This window comes from Salmo salar, chromosome 18, assembly GCF_965601325.2.
Source record: "Salmo salar chromosome 18, fSalSal1, whole genome shotgun sequence".
Lineage (NCBI taxonomy): Eukaryota > Metazoa > Chordata > Actinopteri > Salmoniformes > Salmonidae > Salmo > Salmo salar.
In genome coordinates, this window is record NC_138308.1 from 75,718,563 (window position 1) to 75,740,618 (window position 22,056).

At 43.1% G+C, this 22,056-nt stretch overlaps 1 protein-coding gene across 18 annotated transcripts in view; it reads right to left on the bottom strand.

Annotated features, from left to right (window-relative positions):
- The window catches only part of LOC106577623 (receptor-type tyrosine-protein phosphatase delta), a 645,609-nt gene that overhangs the window by 450,547 nt on the left and 173,006 nt on the right, over positions 1–22,056 (bottom strand). For all 18 annotated transcript variants that reach the window (XM_014155859.3, XM_045701363.2, XM_014155852.3 and 15 more), the window contains exon 4: positions 13,913–13,936. The gene's annotated coding sequence lies outside the window, so the exon portion shown is untranslated. The remainder of the gene's footprint in view (positions 1–13,912; positions 13,937–22,056) is intronic.

Consider the following 22,056-nt stretch of genomic DNA (forward strand, 5'->3'; position numbering starts at 1 on the left):
CGTTTGGGCGCGATCGCACAAGATGGGTCTAATTTTAAAAGGTGTTGTCACGCTCGCAGACGCCGATGTGTTAGAAAAGTTCAACTTTGCTGGAACAAAAGGAGTTTGGCGGAGAAAAAAGGTTGGCAGCATCTTGCGATGCATATGTATCATCTGTACAGTATATTGAATGTACAACATCATGGAATTGATATGGAATATATTATAAACTGGGGAATATCCTTGATGCAAAATATTACACATCATGAGGCCCTCGATGACAGCTCTAATATTTCTCCTTTCACTTATGTTATTATAGCCATAAGAAAGGTTGATGATAAATCAATGTCCAAAGATGGCATCATATTGCTGACCAAATGTGAAAGAGCACATTTCACCAATGTCTACAGTCAACACCTTTTCAACAAAGACGCTTATACCAGCTAAGCACTTTAATCTCTTAAAAGCACAAGAGGGGGAAAGTGTCAACCGAAAGAGACTTATATTGTGCCTTAGCAAACATTAAATTCATTCAGACTTATTGTTTTGGGCTTTGGTCCCTGATAGTGCCAGTGATCTCGAAGCTTGTGGGACATTAAAGCCCCAACACTTTGATTCAAATAAAATAAAATAGTATTTGTCACATGCGCCAAATACAACTGGTGTAGACTTCGCTGTGAAATGCTTGCTTACGAGCCCTTCCCAACGATGAAGAGTTAAAAAATGTGAATAAAAACAAAACAAAAGCAATAAAATACTCAAGATTGGAGCTATATACAGGGAGTACCAGTACCAGATCAATGTGCAGGGGTATGAGGTATTTGAGGTAGATATGTGCATCAAGGCAGGATAAAGTGACTGGGCATCAGGACAGATAATAATAAGATGTTTGAGGTAGATATGTACATGAAGGCAGAGTAAAGTGACTAGACATCAGGATAGATAATAATAAGAGTAAAATAAACAACAGCAGCAAATTACGAGTGTAAAAGTGTGTGTGTGTATGTGTGTTTGTGTTGTGTCGGTATACATGTGTGTATATTACTGTGTGTGTGTAGTGTCAATGTAATGTGTATGAGTGTGTGTATATATAGTCTAGCGAGGGTGCATAGGGTCAGTGCAAGATAGGGTCAGTGCAGATAGTTGACTATTTAGCAGTCTTATGGCATGGGGGTAGAAGCTGTCTCGGAGCCTGTTGGTCCAAGAGCCAATGTTCCGGCACCGTTTACTGGACGGTAGCAGAATGAACAGTCTATGGCTTGGTTGGATGGAGTCTTTGCCAATTTTTCAGGCCTTCCTCTGACACCGCCTGATATAGAGGTCCTGGATGGCAGGGAGCTTGGCCCCAGTGATGTACTGGGCTGTCCGCACCACCATCTGTAGCGCTTTGCGGTAAAGGGCGGTGCATTTTCCATACCAAGCGGTGATACAGCCAGTCAAGATGCTCTCGATGGTGCAGCTGTAGAACTTTTTGAGGATCCGAGGGCCCATGCCAAATATTTTCTGCCTCCGCGGCGCTGACGTGCCCTCTTCACGACAGTGCGGGTGTGTGTGGACCATGTTAAGTCCTTAGTGATTTGGACGCCAAGGAACTTGAAGCTCTCAAACCCGCTCCACAACATGTTTACATTTACATTTACATTTTAGTCATTTAGCAGACGCTCTTATCCAGAGCGACTTACAAATTGGTGCATTCACCTATAATATCCAGTGGAACAACCACTTTACAATAGTGCATCTAAATCTTTTAAGGGGGGGGTTAGAAGGATTACTTTATCCTATCCCAGGTATTCCTTGAAGAGGTGGGGTTTCAGGTGTCTCCGGAAGGTGGTTTAATGTTAAGCTTCACAGAGGGTTTATATTAGATGGTCATTTATAAGCGGATAGATGCTGTGAGAGATAATGCAAGGAAAAATTGATTTCTGGACATGAAATTGGCTCCCATTGCTGCTTCTGACTTTTGACGGTGGTGGAAGGGGAGGGGTTAGAAACGGGCTCTTCTTGGTTAACAGCTGGTTCATGTCCGAGGTGTCACTGTTAATCGAGTCCAGTCATCAGGCACCACTCCTCCTGGCCTCCGATGCCGCTGCGCGTAAATACGAAGGGGGCCTTGTAGAGTACGCGGAGGAGGAGAGAGAGGGCGTTTGGGACGGACACCTACCACGCACAACTCTGTCGGCTCTGCTTTCATCCCGCGTCACCAGGGGTTATGAAGCGCACTCGGGCCCTAGATGCCGGAAAAGCAACTCAATGAAAACAATGATGGCAGCCAGAACCAATGCAAAGTGACTAGGGAGTCTTGTTCAAAGGACATATACAATTTATGATGGGTCAGTGAGTTGAGTGAGCAGTGAGTTATGCAAACTCATATGACAGCATGTTCGGTCGGCGAAACACGTGTGATTAACGTCTTAGTCGGGGTACATAAAAGGGAAGCCGTCAAAGCATGTCAACCCCTTTGACGGTGTCAAACCCAACAGGACCGGGCGCTCCAACTTCTAAGGAAGCACGTGAGCAAGGTTAATTCACTCCTGATTCACGAGGAGCAAGTGCAAGATGCCATATGACATACGCAGTGTCTTCATTTGCATTTCTCACACGTCAAAATCTATAACATAAAAAAACGTGTCAGAGTTTGTCTTTGTGTGCGGTAGTGGTGGTTGTGCTTCCCAAGCATCCTGAATGAAAAAGAGAAAGAAAATGAATTGAATCACAACATTCTCCTCCAATCAGGGCAATTAGCTGGGGATCAGTAGGAGGAAGCCAAGGTCTCCAGCAGAAATTCGGGAAAGGAGGGGTCAGGCCTATACTCCAATACCCCCACCCCCTCCAGTTTGCCAGTGGCGGTCTCTCTCTCTCTCTCTCAACTCTGAGACGTAGCAGGTCTTCACTGGCAGTGACGCGTGCTGCAAGGGCTTGTGTGAGCTCAGCCTTGACTGTCCCTGTCACACACACACACACACCCTGGGGCTTTTTGAGAAAAATGAGACTGTGGAGAATGAGATAATAACATTGTGGCACATGGCTGTGTGTGGCGGAGTGTGTGCATACATGAGTGTGTGTGTGTGTGTGTCCTAACTGTGTCCTCCCATGTGTAAAAACAATCAATCAGCTCCCTTAATACAGTGTCATTATGGGTAAATTAAAATTCATCGTTGATCGATAGGGTATTGACTGTCATATTATGCATGTGTTTAATGAATAATCATTTTTAATTCATTTCATTGCCAATTTATTCTGGGTATTAACTATTTGGCTGTGTCTCGCTGAGAGAAAGCAACATGATGGACAGGTTCACTGTATGTTGAACACAAGCACAAGCACAGATTCCTAGCCACCGTGCTTCTTTCACATGCATTGCTTGCTGTTTGGGGTTTTAGGCTGGGTTTCTGTACAGCACTTTGAGATATCAGCTGATGTACGAAGGGCTATATAAATAAATTTGATTTGATTAGATTTTGATTTGATTCTCACAAACCACATGTGTTTATATTTTGTGAACATTCTTATACTGCAATGGTGAGAGAGACTGATCAAATAATGAATCATTTCAGACATATCATGCTGTATGGTTCAGTCCGCTTTCCAAATGCCATTGCAGTCAAATATAAATCCATAAACTGTCAGAAATTAAGGATGAATATGAGGGTTTAGACAAATATTGACATGACTAGGTCCATCAGTATAGGGGAACTAGCGTACCAAGCATCCAATGTTCGTACATACTCTGATTCAAATGCATTTCCATTTCCTGTTTTGACAGCAGCTTATTCACTTAAAACAGTCAAACGTCTTGATGTTAAAGCTCAGCTAACCTCAACAAGAGTATCATGCTTTTTCCTTTCAACTAACCCTGAACACCTACTCAAAACCTCATAGTATTACATTCTCCACTCCAATCCACTCTCTCTTTCCAGACACCTAGGATGTGTCTTTAAATCCCCTTTGGTTTTAATAACAAAATTGCCATTCATTTTAGAGTGCAAGGAGATCATCTCTCGTCGACTACAGTGGGAACCGCACCTTGTAAAGTGCCTTCTTATTTCTCATTAGGGCCTAAGCACCAGCTATGTGAGAGGAATTAGAGGCACTGAATGAATGCAATGCACCCTTAGTAATATTGCCATTCCAATTTACAAGAGTGGATTATGTTAATATCAGCATAATTCACCCAACTCTTTTCCAGCCTCCCTGGACGGTTGTCTTCTAAATGACCTGTTCCAACGGCGCAATTAAAATGGTTCAGTCACTGATGACACCAACTGTCGCGGGAGACAATCGCTCCCTGGTACGTTGGAATGGAATTGCGTCTTTTACTAGAGCGGGTGTCACGACGGTATAAAACTACCGAACGCGTGTAGTAGTCAATTTCATTAGGTGTTAACACACAAAAAGATTTTGCCTCGGATTAGTTGAAATTGTGACCTTTAAGCATCCTCTGACTACAGCTGTTTTAGTTGAGTGTAGTTACTGTAGAAGGGTTTCAGTATCCTCTTGGATGACAAATCATTTCAATGACTAGTTTTCAATCATGCATACCACAACCTAGTATTTCACCTCAGACCAATGTCATTACTGTTACCAATATGTATGTCATAACCAAGACCAATCTGTCACTACTATAACACAATCAGATGTATGACATAACCAAGACCAATCTGTCACTACTATAACACAATCAGATGTATGTCATAACCAAGACCAATCTGTCACTACTATAACACAATCAGATGTATGACATAACCAAGACCAATCTGTCACTACTATAACACAATCAGATGTATGTCATAACCAAGACCAATCTGTCACTACTATAACACAATCAGATGTATGACATAACCAAGACCAATCTGTCACTACTATAACACAATCAGATGTATGTCATAACCAAGACCAATCTGTCACTACTATAACACAATCAGATGTATGACATAACCAAGACCAATCTGTCACTACTATAACACAATCAGATGTATGACATAACCAAGACCAATCTGTCACTACTATAACACAATCAGATGTATGACATCATACCCAAACCACAATGATATAAAACCACAACTAGAAACCAGATACACCATTCCACTGTGTGCTAACCAGAAGAAAGAAAAAACGAGTAAAAATAGGAACGGTTCGGGGCAAAAACCTAGAGAGAGGAGTATGGCATGCGTCAAAGATTATTCAGTGTCTTGAGGTTGTGCTGTGTTAGTTAGATTGTTATTCCTGCATATCTCGCTTTTCTTTCTCTCCTGTCCTCCGAGTGAAGCGATTACCGGCCCCAGATACATTTCAGCAGCAATAGAGTGGGGAAAGGCAGAGGACCGTAGGTAAATATAGAGATGTCAACTTTACTTAATGGGAGCAATCACACATTATCCTCCAAACACACTGTTCCTTGTAATGATGCTAACAGATGGCCTCGCATTTGCACTTAGTTCTCAAACTGAAATAATGATGAAATAAATTCTGGAGCAATAATGTTCACAGTGTAATAAAAACACTGATACTGCTCACATTACAACCATAAGCACTGCTTATTCAGAGGCGACATGCACCTACCTTTTTTTTAGGGGGAACTGAAGGCCAAATGTAAAATATTTTCATTCATTCTTTGTAAAATGAACTGTATACAGTACAGCATATTTGTATTTCAGGCAGCACATACCCCTTATGTTTCAATGGCCCTTAAGCCTCTGCTTGTGGGACAAGGTTGTCCTTTTAACATACATATATGGACACACTACTAACAAAGTTAAAAAGGGAATCAATGACCTAAATTGAAAGTGAGGAAAATATCTTGTTCTTGTGTGCTACGGGTCTGATTGACAACACCACTGCATGTTGTGCTTGTGCTCAACCTACAATGTGAAGGGTACGCTATTAGGCGCCCTCCGGTTCAGTTTGTACCGGCCTGGAGCAAAAAACCAAATCACTGTACTGATTTTCTTACTTGACCTGAAAGAATGTCAGGGTAACGAGTGGAAGAAATGCCCTACAGTACGAACATCTTCCAATAGTCTTAATCAGTAGCCAGGGGACTAAAAGGACTCTTTCCCATAAAACCTGGATCGTCTTATTCAGCACAGACCTGGTTCGATGTGTGGCAGGCCACAGCGGACCAATTATGGCAGAAGGATTCTATTTTGGTGTTAGTACGTCAAGAGAGTGTGCGTGGAGAGAGCCACTCTTCCATAGAGACTTTCTGTGTACAGATAGCTCTGTAGAGTAAATACATAGCTCTTTTAAAATCCATACCAGAACCCATGGGGCTAGAGTATGGCTGTGGATGTAGCAAATATAAATGCCTCATTCAAATAAAAAAAAAATAGGAGAGTTTGGATGCTTAGAGGTTCTTGATTAAAATAAGTATTTCACGGCTTTGAGAACGCTCCTGGTAGAGGATTTACAGTATCAGGTGCTGGATTGTTCATTTTTCACTGCACTAAAAGTGTCACTTTGAACGATGATTCAGAGATTCACATTGAAAATGTGAATAAAAACAGGCCTAGACGACATGGGAAACGTTTTCTTTGGTTTCAGATCTCAATCTGGGAGGAAGGAAGACAGTAAATAGTGTCCTTGCGGAAAAAGCAACTACCAGAGAACAACATGAGTGTAGCATTTCACAGCTGTGGAGTATGTGACTAAAGCTCTCTCCATATAAGCTTTCCCTTTGAGCAATTAAAATCCGTAAACATGTAACGTTGCTTCGAGAGGCTACTCAATATTGTCTCAATCTATGTTTCAAAAGCAATGCTAGTCAAGAACAACAAAAATCCTACACATCTGCATCCCCGCCCCCCCCCCCCAAAAAAAAACAAAACACAAGAAACGAAGGAACCACAGGTTTTCTAAACGAATCAAGGTTGATTAGGCCGACATCGGGCTTTGACAAAGCATCAACCAAGCCGGGAATGGAAGTTACACCTACAGGCGAAATGACTGGAGTATCATTGAAACCAGGATGTCTCTGCTTGGCCACACATGAAATATTCCGCCTGGCTAAACGAACATCCAGCCTATGTGCCAGAATCAGAGCCAGAACGGCAGATGGATGGGTCACAGAATAACCTCTGACATTTGACCTTCAGGGAGCGAGGGACGGATTCCGTCCAACAGTCGTCAACCTCCAAAGTCCTGCCAGCAAAATGTTGGTTTGTATTCATGTGTCTAAAACACATGCCAAAGATGAGGCTATGCTTACATTATTAGGAGTGAATACGACTGTCTGGTATCTGTAGTCACTCAGCTATTGTACTCAGAGATGACGATTGGTCAGTAATCCAGAGATGACTATTGGTCAGTAATCATGGATGAAATGTGACTGGTGTCTCTATACCATGTCTTGTTCCTTCATGGTTCTGCATGACATATTAACAGCAAGATATCAAAAGATATGCTTAAACATGTCTGATTCTACCCTAGCACGTCAACAACACTCTTTGGCGTGGTACTCGTTATATAATGCCACAGCCCTTTGCACAACTGATTTTTGTATGTGTCAGTTCTTTGATCGTCACTGTTCAGTTGAATGGCGGAACCATATAGGCACAAAGAAATCATACTTTCAAAGAGCAGATAATTAACTGGACTAATTAAAAACTCTTGATTAACAATACAGAGAGGGCTGGGGAACTAGAGAGCTAGGGAACCCTTGCTGTGACATATCGGAAAGGGAGCAATTTCAGAGTTAAAAGGGGCACGGTCCTTTACATGGCCTGAATAAAAGTGAAATGATTAAACACACTGTAGCATAAAAGACAAGTCAGAGGGTGGACTAGACGACATGTCGACACAAGTGGCGAGGAGTGGATGAAGGGAACATTAAACGCGACGGGGTGATTAAAATAGCTCCTTACGGGCATATTTAAAAAGAACAAGTCTAAATTGGGAGTTAATGTAGTCTATGTCAGGCAATTCAGCTACGGTGCTGAGTGGGGAGTGCCCTAGGGGTTAACACAGCACAGCCCTATATCGCAGTGTGCCTGGCCTTTGAATGCTGACGTAGGGTGAACAAGAGTGGTAGAGGTTCCCTGTTTGGGGTGGGAGCGAGTTCAATTTCATGCTTTGGGTATGAGAAGAATCAACCAGGTCGCACACTATGGAGTCAAATGCATAATGGATGATGGTAAACAACACCGGCTTACTTCCCTATCGGTGATGTCATAAAGAATGTCCTCAAGGGGGAAAGGAAGGTAGGAAGCTAAGACTCAGTTGACACACGCCAATGCATGCCAATGTGGTTTCGTAATCTGGTTGTGACATTGCAACAAACCACAAGGCCTTTGTTCTTTCTACTGTGTCCCAAATAATTACTTTTGCTCAGTTCAGTGTGTTCTGTAAAAGTTTCCCCATTGGCTAAAAATACAAATCAAACACAAATACAGTAAGGGGACCAAAGTGCCAAAACTTGGAATCCAATGCTTGGTGCTACCCCTTCTCTCTCTTGTGAAGTGTGGATCTGACGCCCGGATGCAGGACCAGATACACTCATGGAGAAAGAGAGAGATGGAGAAAGAGAGAGATGGAGAAAGAGAGAGATGGAGAAAGAGAGAGGGAGACCTTAATGTGCCTTTACCATATGCTGTTAGCTACTGATGGATGTTGCTCTCCCCAGGCACTGAGACAACTTATCGCGTTTGCCAGTGACATCGTCGTCTCCTATAAAGTTAAAGACGAGCCATCTGTTACAAACAGCAGCCCCACTTGCGGGGACACGTGTATGTGTGTGTGTGTGTGTGTGTGTGTGTGTGTGTGTGTGTGTGTGTGTGTGTGTGTGTGTGTGTGTGTGTGTGTGTGTGTGTGTCCCACCACTCCTAATAAACTGGCAAATGTCGAGACGCTTCGTGTCATAATAATATTTAATGCCACAGCGTACCTGCTGGCTCAGTTCTGGCACTCATGAGTTGACTGTAATGACGCATGGAACAAAGACCTTTTCTGGTACCTGTGCTAAAATGTACTACTCAGCTGTAACATGATGAATGCCTATTGTCCTGAATCTTATAAAGCCTCTTTTAAAGGGATATATCGGGATTTGGGCAATTATCTACTAGTCAGATGAACTGGTGGATACCATTTTTATGTCTCTATGTCCATTGTGAAGGAAGTTAAAGGTAGGTTCGCAAGCCAATGCAAACTAGCGTTAGCACAATAACTGGAAGTCTATGGGTACCTGCTTGTACTACAAAATCCCTTAGTTATTCTTAGTGTCAATGGGAGATCATTATTCTTTCTTATCAATGTTTTTTGAGATATTACAACCGATAAGTAGTATAAAGGTAGATACCTATATGAACATGATGGGACAATTCAAGCAATACAGTTTAATGTATTAAAAGTGGATGAGATTTAGTAATCAGGTCAAATTAGATTTAGAATGATGATTTTAACAATGTATTCGTAGATACTCTAATGGCAGTTGTCTTTGTAGCACCTACAGTACTAGTATGATGTCACATCAATTTGAGCATTAAGCGGTTATCCCTTTCATGAGATAGTCGGTGTGCAAACAGCATCCCGATGCACTTTACATGGAGCCTGTCACCTATTTATATCATTTAGCAATGTAATGGTGTTTGCTTATCCAGCCGACAATCACTTCCTTTGCCACCGCTCACTGAAACACTGATCAAGCATGGCACAACTTCTACCTGAATGAAAGACATGCATGGCATAATACAATAATAACTGGCGCCCAGCTTTTCTAAAGCACTGAAGGTGTTATTTTTACTCACTGCGGAGCGAACAACGATGAACTCTGTACTCTCACTGTCGCTCAGTTGCTCTCACTCTCCGGCTGCTTGGAGCCCTTGTTCCTCGTCGAGCATAATGAACCCAATTGTCATTCCTGCCTTTAGCTTCTATTTGAAGTGCTTATGAAAAAGGAGTAGGCCTTTGAATACTGGACATTTCGATGCACATTCAAAGGATGGAGCTTCAAGAATTAGGTAAAGAAAGAAGCATGCTTTTGACTTGCTATATCGTGCTGGGAGGAAGACCCAAGATGGTGGAAATAAAAGAGGGGTCAGTGAAACGAGATGGTACGCTGCCATGAGGATGTAAATCCTGGAGAAACACCTGCTGTGTGTGATTCATTGGCAGAGATGTATCAGGAACTGTCTGCTCAAGGACATACCCAAACTCTGACATCTCGATCAAACTTCCCATATGGACAAAAACAGTAAATGTTGATGAAGAGATTTGTACTAATTTGATGACTGTCAAATGAAATGACTGGAGATAAATAATTGCAAGGCTAGCGAGATTAAACCCGGGATGTATTTTTTTTTTGTCAAAATGACAGACCTTCCAATGAAAAATGACTTTTTCTACATGAGCAGAAATAATATTACATTGCTCCTGAGAAGAGACTGGAAGGTACTGAAGTCAATGAATGATCAGAGTTAAGAGGTCTGTAAAGGTTAATAAGATTCAGGCACATATTTACAGGTACTCAATGTGCCCTAACAACATTACTACATCATGTTATTCAAAGTAAACATTTCATTATTCAGATGACTACATATTATCAATCAATTAGTGCATTATTTATTATTTTGACAATGTGGCAAACGTGTCCAAAACATGTATCCGTAATAATAAGCAGTACGTATTTGTGTTTCTAACCTTGAATCATAGTTATTAACAGGGCATAAATAAAGACCATTAGGCTTCAATCCTGCTCAGTCCACCAAAGAGGGCTCTCTTTCTGCCATAGTGGACGTGAACCTGGAAACGCAACCCCCACAGATGCCTGGTGGTTGATGTTTGATGTTTGACACAGATGTTTGACACATTCTAAGTCGACCAGCAAGGTTCTTGGTAAATGTCCATCTGTTGGCCTCCCGCGGGTCATTAAAATTCCTGACTAGCCAGGGGTTTTCTCCTCCAAGTAGTCAATCAGTCGTAGACTGCTGTCTGCCTCTTAAAGCACGAGAGCCGGACCTGAACCTCTCCTGCAATGCTCCGACTGGTTATGAGTGGCAGGCAGAGTGGCACTGTGTTTTCAATTACACCACAAGGTGACTTCCCTCCTTCTCCCAATGCATCATTATATTAAAGCTCATTCAGAAATGCTAACTTGAAGAGAGCATTTAACATGCGCTATTGAAGGAGGCTAAGCTAACAATAGGTTAGCATGCTATGGGAGTGTAGCGACCATCCAATGTTGCTTCCCTGACCACTTCCTCCTTCCTACCTTGCGGACGAGATCATTGATTTCCCCCTCTATACATTGGCATTGAGTTGACGGCTCACGCTGCCCCTTTTTGGGGTCCTGCTATGGGGGATTCAATCATGTATCTGACCCCTTCCGGACTGATGCAGGCTCCCGTACTGTTTTAGGGCTGTATGCACCGAGGAACCAGGCTGAGTGAGTGTACCTATACTGTTCATTCAATAGGCTAATTGTATCAGCCCAGTGAGGAATAGACACGGCTGAGGAACACTGGAACAACTGGAAAAGGAACCAGATTTTTCTGTACTGTCGTGTCTCAGCTTATCTTCTTTGCTCCATAATTAAAAGGTTACACTACTGTACAAGGAAGGCAGCAACCTTCCCTCTAGCCATGATTTGCTGAGATAATGAGTGGGCTGGACATGCCGAGAGATGAGTTTGGATTGGTCTGCCATATAGCACGCTTCTGTCTACTTGAGCTGGTGTAGGTAGGTAATCTTGTCTAACATTACTTTTTTTAATGTATCGCGTAGTAAAACTGCATAGGTGTTGCTCTCCACTTTCTCAAGGACCGAGTTTTGAAATCAGTGGAATTTAAGTATGATAGCTAAGGAGATGGAGAAAACACCTGCATGATCTTTTCGTATCTCAGAGCCATTTGCTTGGCTAGTTATAGCCTAATGTTAGCTAGCTAACATTGAACCTGGTTGGTTAGCTACCTGCAGATTCATGCAGGGTAGTAACGTCAGGAGTTAGAATTATGGTTTATTCTTTAGCTAGCAAGCTACATGTCTTAAAAAAAAGCCTCCACTATGCAAGTAACCATTTCGGGTGCGTTCGTAAATTCAGTCTGGGCATCTTCTCTCGTCTGAGTGTGCCAGAGGACAGAATAACTGCTGAATTTATGAACGCTCAACACCTGTTGAATATGGCCGGTGTCAGTAAACGTCGGCAAAAAAGCTAAATTAAATTGTTGCCAACAGCACAGTTACAGTTACCAACGTTCTGGATAACATAAAAACACCCTAACCAGCTCTGCTAGGGTGAGAAAAATGGTCAGAGTGGGGTGTTCTCAAAATTGTGTCTGGAAATAGCTAGCAAGCTAGCCAATGTTAGCCAGTTAGCTTGGGTGCTTTTACAACATTTTTGACATGCATTTTTCTGGATTTTTTTGTTGTTATTCTGTCTCTCACTGTTCAAATAAACCTACCATTAAAATTATAGACTGATCATTTCTTTGTAAGTGGGCAAATGTACAAAATCAGCAGGGGATCAAATACTTTTTCCCCCCACTGTATATATTTTTGTCCAATATTTCAATAGTTCCTTGTCCTCATAGAGCTGCCATCACCATGGTGATGGCGCCTTCCTGTCATGCCACGGAGGTGTGTGATAGAAATGGTGAAGGGAGCTGTGGCAGGGGAAACGTTCACCACCAGTGGCCCCTTACTATAGTTTATGTCTTTGGAAACAGATACCGGGGCTCCCTGGTTAAGTCAACACTGCCGGATCCTCTTTGAACAATCTGGCTCATTTGACTGCCATTTGAATACAATTTAAGCCGCTGAGAGCATAACCCGGTTGCCAGAAATAGCTAGCTTGTGTGTTGGCGCTCTTACATGTGGGAAAACGAAGGGGAGGATGGCGTAGCATTGCATACCTTCCTGAGTAAACAGAAGCATCTACCCCACCACCCCCCTACTCCCTCCTTTACTTAAGCCTTCAGATTGGATACACAATGAGTTGCGACTGAAAACATCTCACTGTTGAGGAGTAGTTAGACCCTTAAAGAGATGGGTGGGGCTAAAGCTTAAGAGGGTGTGAACGATGCAGAATAGGTATAGACAAAGAAGGGCTCTCCAGTAGTAGTACTAAAACATTCAAAGGCCATTTTTTAAAAGTGAGTTTAGATGTTTATCAACTTTCAAAGCAGAATTACTTTCCCATTGTTCCTCAACTGTAGTGTATGATATACCACTTTGTAGCTCTGAGTCTCTACTTTTATCCAAAGTAAAAAAAAAAATATTCACATTTTGCTACATAAGACCGATTTGAGCCTGTCGGTCCCATTTGTCCTTGAAAGTAATTGAAATATTTGTGGTGCATCGCTCCTTATGATACGACAAGGGCATGACACGGTCTCCTTTGTTATTTGTTAATATCATTTAAAAAGGCCACTTTAAGTGTGATGCACCCACTTCCTTGAGATACGCAGTGGCCATGAACTGCATTAGAATATATATATATTTTTGTCCAATATTTCAATAGTTCCTTGTCCTCATAGAGCTGCCATCACCATGGTGATGGCGCCTTCCTGTCATGCCACGGAGGTGTGTGATAGAAATGGTGAAGGGAGCTGTGGCAGGGGAAACGTTCACCACCAGTGGCCCCTTACTATAGTTTATGTCTTTGGAAACAGATACCGGGGCTCCCTGGTTAAGTCAACACTGCCGGATCCTCTTTGAACAATCTGGCTCATTTGACTGCCATTTGAATACAATTTAAGCCGCTGAGAGCATAACCCGGTTGCCAGAAATAGCTAGCTTGTGTGTTGGCGCTCTTACACGTGGGAAAACGAAGGGGAGGATGGCGTAGCATTGCATACCTTCCTGAGTAAACAGCAGCATCTACCCCACCACCCCCCTACTCCCTCCTTTACTTAAGCATTCAGATTGGATACACAATGAGTTGCAACTGAAAACATCTCACTGTTGAGGAGCAGTTAGGTTGGGAAAATAACAAAATTAGTCTTACCTATTGTGGAACGGATGGTCACATCTGTAAGCGGTAGGCGGGGAAAGAAAGAGAGAGAAGGAGGGAGGGAGAAAAAAAAGGAAACGTCAGCAAATTACAATGTACAGCTAAAGCTGTCACCGGCTCCTGAAAAATGTCCCATATGTTGGTGCAGACTGGAGGTTAAGAATAGTCGCTGTCAAGAGGGTTCTGTAATTTATTAAACGACTGACATGAAACGTCGGACCTTTCTCCCCCGAGGATCCAAAGTTTGCACAACTGGCATTAATATTTGTCAGTGTTTCCTCCGATTCCAAGGGAAGGAGGCCAATAATAAAGACAAAAGTGGGCAGCAGTCATCCATTACGACCAAGTGTTCACCTCAACACCATTGCGCACACGCACGCGCACACGCACACACACACCACCTTCTTCCACTGGTATGCACACACACACACACACACACACACACACACACACACACCACCTTCTTCCACTGGTATGCACACACACACACACACACACCACCTTCTTCCACTGGTATGCACACACACACACACACACGCACACACACACCACCTTCTTCCACTGGTATGCACACACACACACACACACGCACACGCACACCACCTTCTTCCACTGGTATGCACACACACACACACACACGCACACACACACCACCTTCTTCCACTGGTATGCACACACACACACACACACCACCTTCTTCCACTGGTATGCCTTTGAAGTAATTTAGAGGGCCTCAGATATCTCTAACCCTTTGTGCTACGACCTTTCCTTATATAACCCAGCGCTTGTTATTTCGACAGCTGATGTCTGGGGCGCCGGAGTTATAATACGACGGCATCTCTGTCTCTTAGTCTGCTTTATGAAGACCTTAAGGTCTTCCCACCGCAGAAGCCCGGCAAGATAAAATAGTCGGATTTAGCCACATCTTCAGTTTCATTGCTGTTTTCCCTGACATTAATTTTGGCTAAGATTTATGAAGAGGGGAGTTACGCGAGCAGGTGCTCGCCTAGACAACCCTCCCTGACAACTCTGAGAAATATATTTCCATTACCTCACTATATTTACATCAGAAACTGTTCCCTCAACGGGTTTACTGCTCCCAAGAACAGATTTGCTTTGGTTGTAAATGTTGCAATAAAACAAAGACAGAGAGAGGGAGCTGACGACTTCTTCAGCTCACACGAAACGTTAATTCAGAAGCTGTTCCGCGGGTAAGCATTGCTTAGAGAGCTCACAGAGACATACTGTATTGCTAAGCATCATTTTCAAGTCATTTGATTTATCACAGATTATGTTTTTCTCCTCGCATCTATTTGCATTTTGGTGTATACAATCTCCTGGGATCAACCGTGCTGAGAGAACGTGACTACAATGCCAAGTTGGCCTAGTCACAGAGGAATGGCATATTTTTAGGCTAAGGAGGGAAATTAGGACTCAAACTCCTTGTGCTTAGGTATTCATTACTATACTGTTTGCTTCAAACACACACTGACACTGTAAGTTGCTGTTGTTGCTAAACAAGGGCCCGTGGCTGGAGACCTTCAGGGGCCGCGTTCGGTAAAATTGGACACGTGGGAGGACGGGAGGGCGGGGGTGATTTCAAGAGCTAAAAGAAACCCCTGAGGTTTGAATGACATGGACGTCTGCATTGGGAGAGACAGTCAGGGACAATGGGGGAAAGATAACGGGCTGTGTTGGGAGTTTGGTGCAGCACATTCAGTAACAGATCAATAGTGCCCTTTGAAATGTTGTACAACTTAACTTTGTTGCGTTCGAGAATGACAGAGAACAGGAAATGCAACTACAACCCATATTTTGGGGCAGTAATGTCACGTACAATTACTAAATTACTAAACAGACAGGACAGGCAGTTTCGCAATCATTTATTTAAAAAAAATAAAAATCAACACTTTCTCTCCATCAAACACGTTTTGGGTTTTAATAGTGAGTTTTGTTCTTGCAATGAATTGAGATGCATTGATTAGAAATATATGACCTCACCAATAAACTCGAGTAAAGCTAGCACAGGCCAACTCTAAGTGGATTAGGCCAGTGGGGGATTGGTGAAAAGAAATGCATGAGGATGACAGAGGCTCTTGTGAGTCTCCTTAAACCCACAATGTGAATAAGGAAAAACAAAGAGAGGATGATACTTTTCCCCCTGTTTCAAGCAGATAAGCTGCTTTCGGAGTCTTAGTTATGCTGTGTGGAACCTCTATAAGACATGGAAACTTTTGACATGGCAGGAAATCCGAGGACTACATCCCTATGTTGCCGTTTCTCTGTTGACAACAGGGGATTTAGAGATGTATGTGGTGGTCAATGCGGTGAGTATTACAAGTGGACACAGACAGCGTTTTGTAACTGAGCACATCACAGACAGCGTTTTGTAACTGAGCACATCACAGACAGCGTTTTGTAACTGAGCACATCACAGACAGCGTTTTGTAACTGAGCACATCACAGACAGCGTTTTGTAACTGAGCACATCACAGACAGCGTTTTGTAACTGAGCACATCACAGACAGCGTTTGGGCCTCAGGACTGAGATATAATGTGTTGGTGTGTTTCCACTTAAATCTGCGTTAACCTCATTGGACTTGAGTTCATTCAATAGCCACGTGAGAGTGACAATAGCCATCTCGTTTCCACCTAGCCTCTGTCAGTGTGCTCCTCTTAAACCCATTGACTGATTTCAGTTCATCAGTGGGTCAAGCTTTGGTTCAATTGTCGGGCCCATTCTCTCTCACTCAGGCTTCATCACTCCAAAAGAGGGTGGGCTGCTGTGGCATGAGTGGTTGCTATTGGAAACGAAACGCAATGAACACAACGGACAGCCTTGCCAAGCCACTACCACACCGACCGCCGGCACCTCATGTTGTTCAATTACACCATGACGAAAAGGCCGCTGTTTGCACCGTGTCACTATTTAACCTATTCAACAGAGTGGAATGGGAACAGCTGTTTTTTACAGCTCTACATAATGGCCTGAAATGGCTTGCTGGCGTAGCTCCAGCTTGCTGTTAAAATGCCTATCCGAGAGAGTAGAGAGAGGAGGAGAGCCAGAAACGGTTTACTGTACTGCTGCCTTCCTTTCGTCGCTGCCACTGCAACTATCTGGGCCCCTTTCACAGACGCCATGTAAACACTCTCTGATGAGGGACGTTAAGGAAGTGTTAGAAGCTACAGCTGGTCCGGGCTCAGACAGACTTGAGCTTTGAGAATTTACATAAACCGACGATGGAGCCAAAAGAGTTTAGCGGAAGTTATCTGGCTCTTTTGAGAACATTTTGTCAACTTTTTGACTTCAGAGTGAAGTATTTAATGCATGACGCACAAGTGCAGATAACTCAAACTCAGTCAGCTGTTGTCAGATCATCTTGGTCCAGTTTAATGGCTACTGAGGCATGACAGTATATCAGCCATGCATACTTATGGACACTGAAGCAGATGTGGAGTTCTCTCAACAGCTGACTCGGGGTTGCAGGTGCACAGGTTCAACACCGTTCTATAAAATCATTGAACAGCCTATATCTTGATACATGAGTTATAATAAACGTCAAGCTACACCCAATAAACTGAACATGATTGTCATTGATCGGATTATCACAATCCCACCCAAAACAAACGGAATAATTGTCCAAATGTATGTAATCTAATCAAATTGAGTTGAACTACTGCAAATCCCCAGAATATTAAAAGTACTGTTGATTGAGACATCTTCTGGAGCAGATGGTGCATAAACAAATACAAACATAAAAGCCGAAGTTAAAAAAAAACTTTCATGGTCTGCTTTGTCTTCCAGGGGCCATTCTGTAGGCATTCCCTTGTACAGGCCAATAAAAACTACATTGGGGTCTTTAAAAAAAAAAAAATGCAGCTTTCTTTTTTCTTGCTTGATCAGGGATCAGAAGGGAGATATCAGAGGCCTCTGGCAGTGAAATATGACCCAGAGTTCGGAAGAAGGAGGACAATAAAGAGCCTCCTGCTCAAGGAAACACAGAGAAAGAGACAGGCTGGAGCCCTGACGCCTCTGGCTGCGCCGGGCAGGCCTGCCCGTTCAGATGTGTTTGAGTAGGGGGCATTCCCGCGGGCATCTGTGTGATGGGTTGGCGGTTGGCACCATCAAGGCCTTGCCCAGATGCTTAAGGACCCTAAAGTGCCTTCTTGAAGTATTGTGGAAAGGGTCAAAAAGCTTAGGCCTTACTGAACAAGATGTGGCATAAGGACCTACATTATCTATACAGAGACTATTCATAAAAGACACACACACCAAATGAGCCTAGATATTGAAATACATGACCCTGTCATTCAGTCAGACTGTCATAACACCCCTATAAACGTGTAATAAACACTATAAGCACGCCACCAAACCCTATCAACTCCAAGGCTTTTTTCATCACAACCAATAGATAATTAGGTCAAACAAGCAAACAATGTAGCGCAGGATTCAAACAAGCATAATGCTTTTTATTTGTGTTTTCCTGTGCTGCCTGTGTGGAGGCACAGCCGAGGCCAGGTGGAGTCATTGCCATGGGGCAGATGGATGAACAGAAGCACTACACCACACCGTGCTCCCTCGTTAGCCAGTGAGGTGGCAGCCATATGCGCTCATCATTAAAAGTGGCCTTTGACCCAGAAGCGGAGCACTCATTGGCTGTCACTCTCATCCAGAGGTGGGGCCAAGTCACTATTATTCGAGTCACAAGCAAATCTCAAGTCACAAGGTCCTAGTCTCAAGTCCAGTTCCAAGTAGAACAGGTCGAGTCAAGTCCAAGTCCTGAATTTTAAGAATAAGTCAAGTCAAGTCGAGTCACATGTTTTTTCAAGTCAAGTCTCAAATAAAGTAAAAATAAATCCATACAGGCAATGACTTGTTCAACTACAAATCTTTGTCTATTTATTGAGGCTACGTGACACACCTTTTCAATATTTTGTCTACAACACATTTTGATTATGTAATAATTCATTTTAACAACAGATTCCACTCAAGCTTAATAAGTAAATGATACATTTCAAGCAATTTTGGCATACCAAAAGACCAGTAGGCCTATGCTAGTAAGTGTTGCTTGATGCCCCAACGCTGGTGATCTTGTGAAGTAAGCTTACTGGTCACTAATGTGGATATGTACACCCGCCTTTGCGCGCCAATGCTAATGACTGGTCATTGGTCGACAGTCAAGACACCCAACTTTTTGGTTCTGAAGCACAGATTATTTGTTTTTGAAACAAGAACTTGGTGCTGTGCCGTAGGCCTATGTTAGTGACCAGATCGAATAAACAAAGGTGTAAATATAAAATACAAATGGTACGCTAAATGTAGCCTCACACTCGCAACCCCCCTAAACCGTGTCACTGCGCTAGCTCACCAGACCTGTGTTGATTGATAGTTCGCTGATCCAATCAGAGGGCCAAGTGTGCTTTTGCAAGTGCGATACTGTGCCACAAATTGAGGGACAAAAAGTTTACAGAACCTGTAGTCATCAGTCTCAAGTCATCAGTCATCAGTCTCAATTCTCAAGTCTCAAGTCAAAGTCTCAAGTTATTTTATTTTCTATCAAGTCGAGTCTCAAGTCATGTGACTGGAGTCCACACCTCTGCTCTAACAGGGATAATTAGCACTGGGTTTTTTAGTCCACACCTCTGCTCTAACAGGGATAATTAGCACTGGGTTTTTTAGTCCACACCTCTGCTCTAACAGGGATAATTAGCACTGGGTTTTTTAGTCCACACCTCTGCTCTAACAGGGATAATTAGCACTGGGTTTTTTAGTCCACACCTCTGCTCTAACAGGGATAATTAGCACTGGGTTTTTTAGCATCGTTTTTTGTTGCCGTTGTGTTTTTCTCTGTTGTCATAGTTTTTCAGACAAAATGTGTGTGTGTGTGTCTGTTTGTCTGTTCAAGAGTCTGTCTTTCTTGGTAAGTGTGTGCGTATGTGTGTGAATGCACAAAGACGTGCCTCTGACTCCAGTGTCAGCTGAGCTGAAGGTTAGCCGCTCCTTTTAATATTGCCAATGCTGCCCCTTTGAAAATTCATTAAAGTGCTTCGACCCCTCTGCCATCTGTACGTGTGAGAGGCAGGGGAACAGCTCTTAGAACAAAAGATGGAAATTTTGACAGAGGGACAGGCAGAGCAGCCCTTAGACACACACACACACACACACACACACACACACAGGGACAGGATAGTATCCCTTAGACACACACAGACACACACGATGAATGGCCACTGATGTGGTGCTCTGTGTGATATTTATTTATTTTTCAACCTTATCTAAAGGTTGGCCCAAAATGAGAGTCAGGGAGTCAGGGAAAGATCATTGGGTGCTGAGGTGTGTGCCAAATACTGATTGCAGATGGAATGTTAAGTAGCATCTTAGAGTGTAGCATTACTTTAATGCTAACTAGAAGGTCTTGTGCTTAATTAGAGCTTTGATGAGCAGATACGTCCACATTGCTGATGCAAGGAGTTTAAGTGATGATCTATGTGCAACTATATTGAACCTAGATCGTGGCTGGGACAAAGGCAGTTGTCAGTTAAGCACTGTCTACTATATGTCTACTATCTTGTACATCTGTCTACTATTTCATTATTATTGACTGTAGTTTGCATTAGCGCAAAGCACAGGCATACATTTTAAGCCCCAAGCCCTACCCATGCCCACGACGTTCAGGCCCTACCCTACCCAGGCCCGATTGCTTCTGCCAAATTTAAGGCCCTACCCAAAATGAGAAATAACTTCCTCCGTTAATATTGATAAAGCAGCTCATCTGTCTGACCCACACTCCCTGTGCTGCTCGCACTGCTGCATGCGCTCTGTGCATGGCTCTGCTTGTGTGAGGATCCATAGCAACACCACTGCTTGCTGTTCTACTCAATGACGAGACAGAGAACAGTTAGGTGTAAACTAGCTACTTTTCATCACTCTAAACTCCGGCAAAACTTAAGGAACATTATTATTTTCGGTGGACTCGGACAAAGGTTGAAGCACTTATGACACCATGATATGTACTATGCAGCCGAGCACAAGCAAATGGCTCAGCTTCAAAATGTTAATGATCAATTAAGTGATACCCGAGCCCAGCCGTACCCTAGTTATTGAGGAAAAAACAGGCCCTGCCTGGCCCTAACCTAATATATAATGTCGGGGTCCATCGGGCTCGGGTCGGGTCGGGTAGCAGAGCTCTTGTTTGCATCACTACTAGTTAGCATTGATGCTATTGTATTAGCACTGTAACAGCTACTAGTTTTAGCATCACTGCTAGTGTGTTACTGTAGTAGCTACTAGTTAGCATCATTGCTAGTGTGTCAGTATTGTAATTGCTACTAGTTAGCACCACTGCTAGTGTGTCAGCACTGTATTTGCTACTAGTTAGCGTCACTGCTATTGTGTTAGCACTTTCCTAGCTACTAATTAGCATCACTGCTAGTGTGTCAGTACTGTACTTGCTACCTCTGTCTGCACTCGTCAGCCATTGTCATCTCCATTACAGTAATGCCTCAGTAGAAGCAATATCAGGTCCAGAGGTTATGCCCTGTAATCACTTTCTCCTACACCTGATCTCCTCTTCATAAACTCACTGAATTGGCATTGATGCTTTTAGGGTTTGAAATATGGGCTGAATTATAAAAGCCCATTTATGCATGATCCAGAAATGCTGTCCATACGGAGGGTGTGACGCAATTGTGGAGCCTCTGGAGGCTTGTGGAGGCCATATTGTGGAGGCGATGCTGTGCTCCTCCCAAATGTTGTAACAATGCGGAGGGCTCCTTATAGCTCCTTAAATCTCGGCATCGACATTACCGGTTGATAGTAGGTGGGGGTGGTACATCCTGTATAAACACAAACTCACATCTTTGACATCTTCCTTGACATGGTGAACTTTGATGAAAGGTTAATAGAAGAAGTTCACAAGTAAAAAACATCTTTATGATACCTCGTGTAGGGATTTCAAAGACACAAAATGAGTTTGAACTCCTGGAAAGAGATCGTGGAGGTAATTGGGATAGATGCGGTACAGCGGTCAATGGAATGCAGACCGTGAGGGATAGAAGGATGATGGATTGGTGCAGAGTCAACAAATCTGATCGAACAAAGTGGATATTTGTCAAATCCATCATGAATGATGTATTTT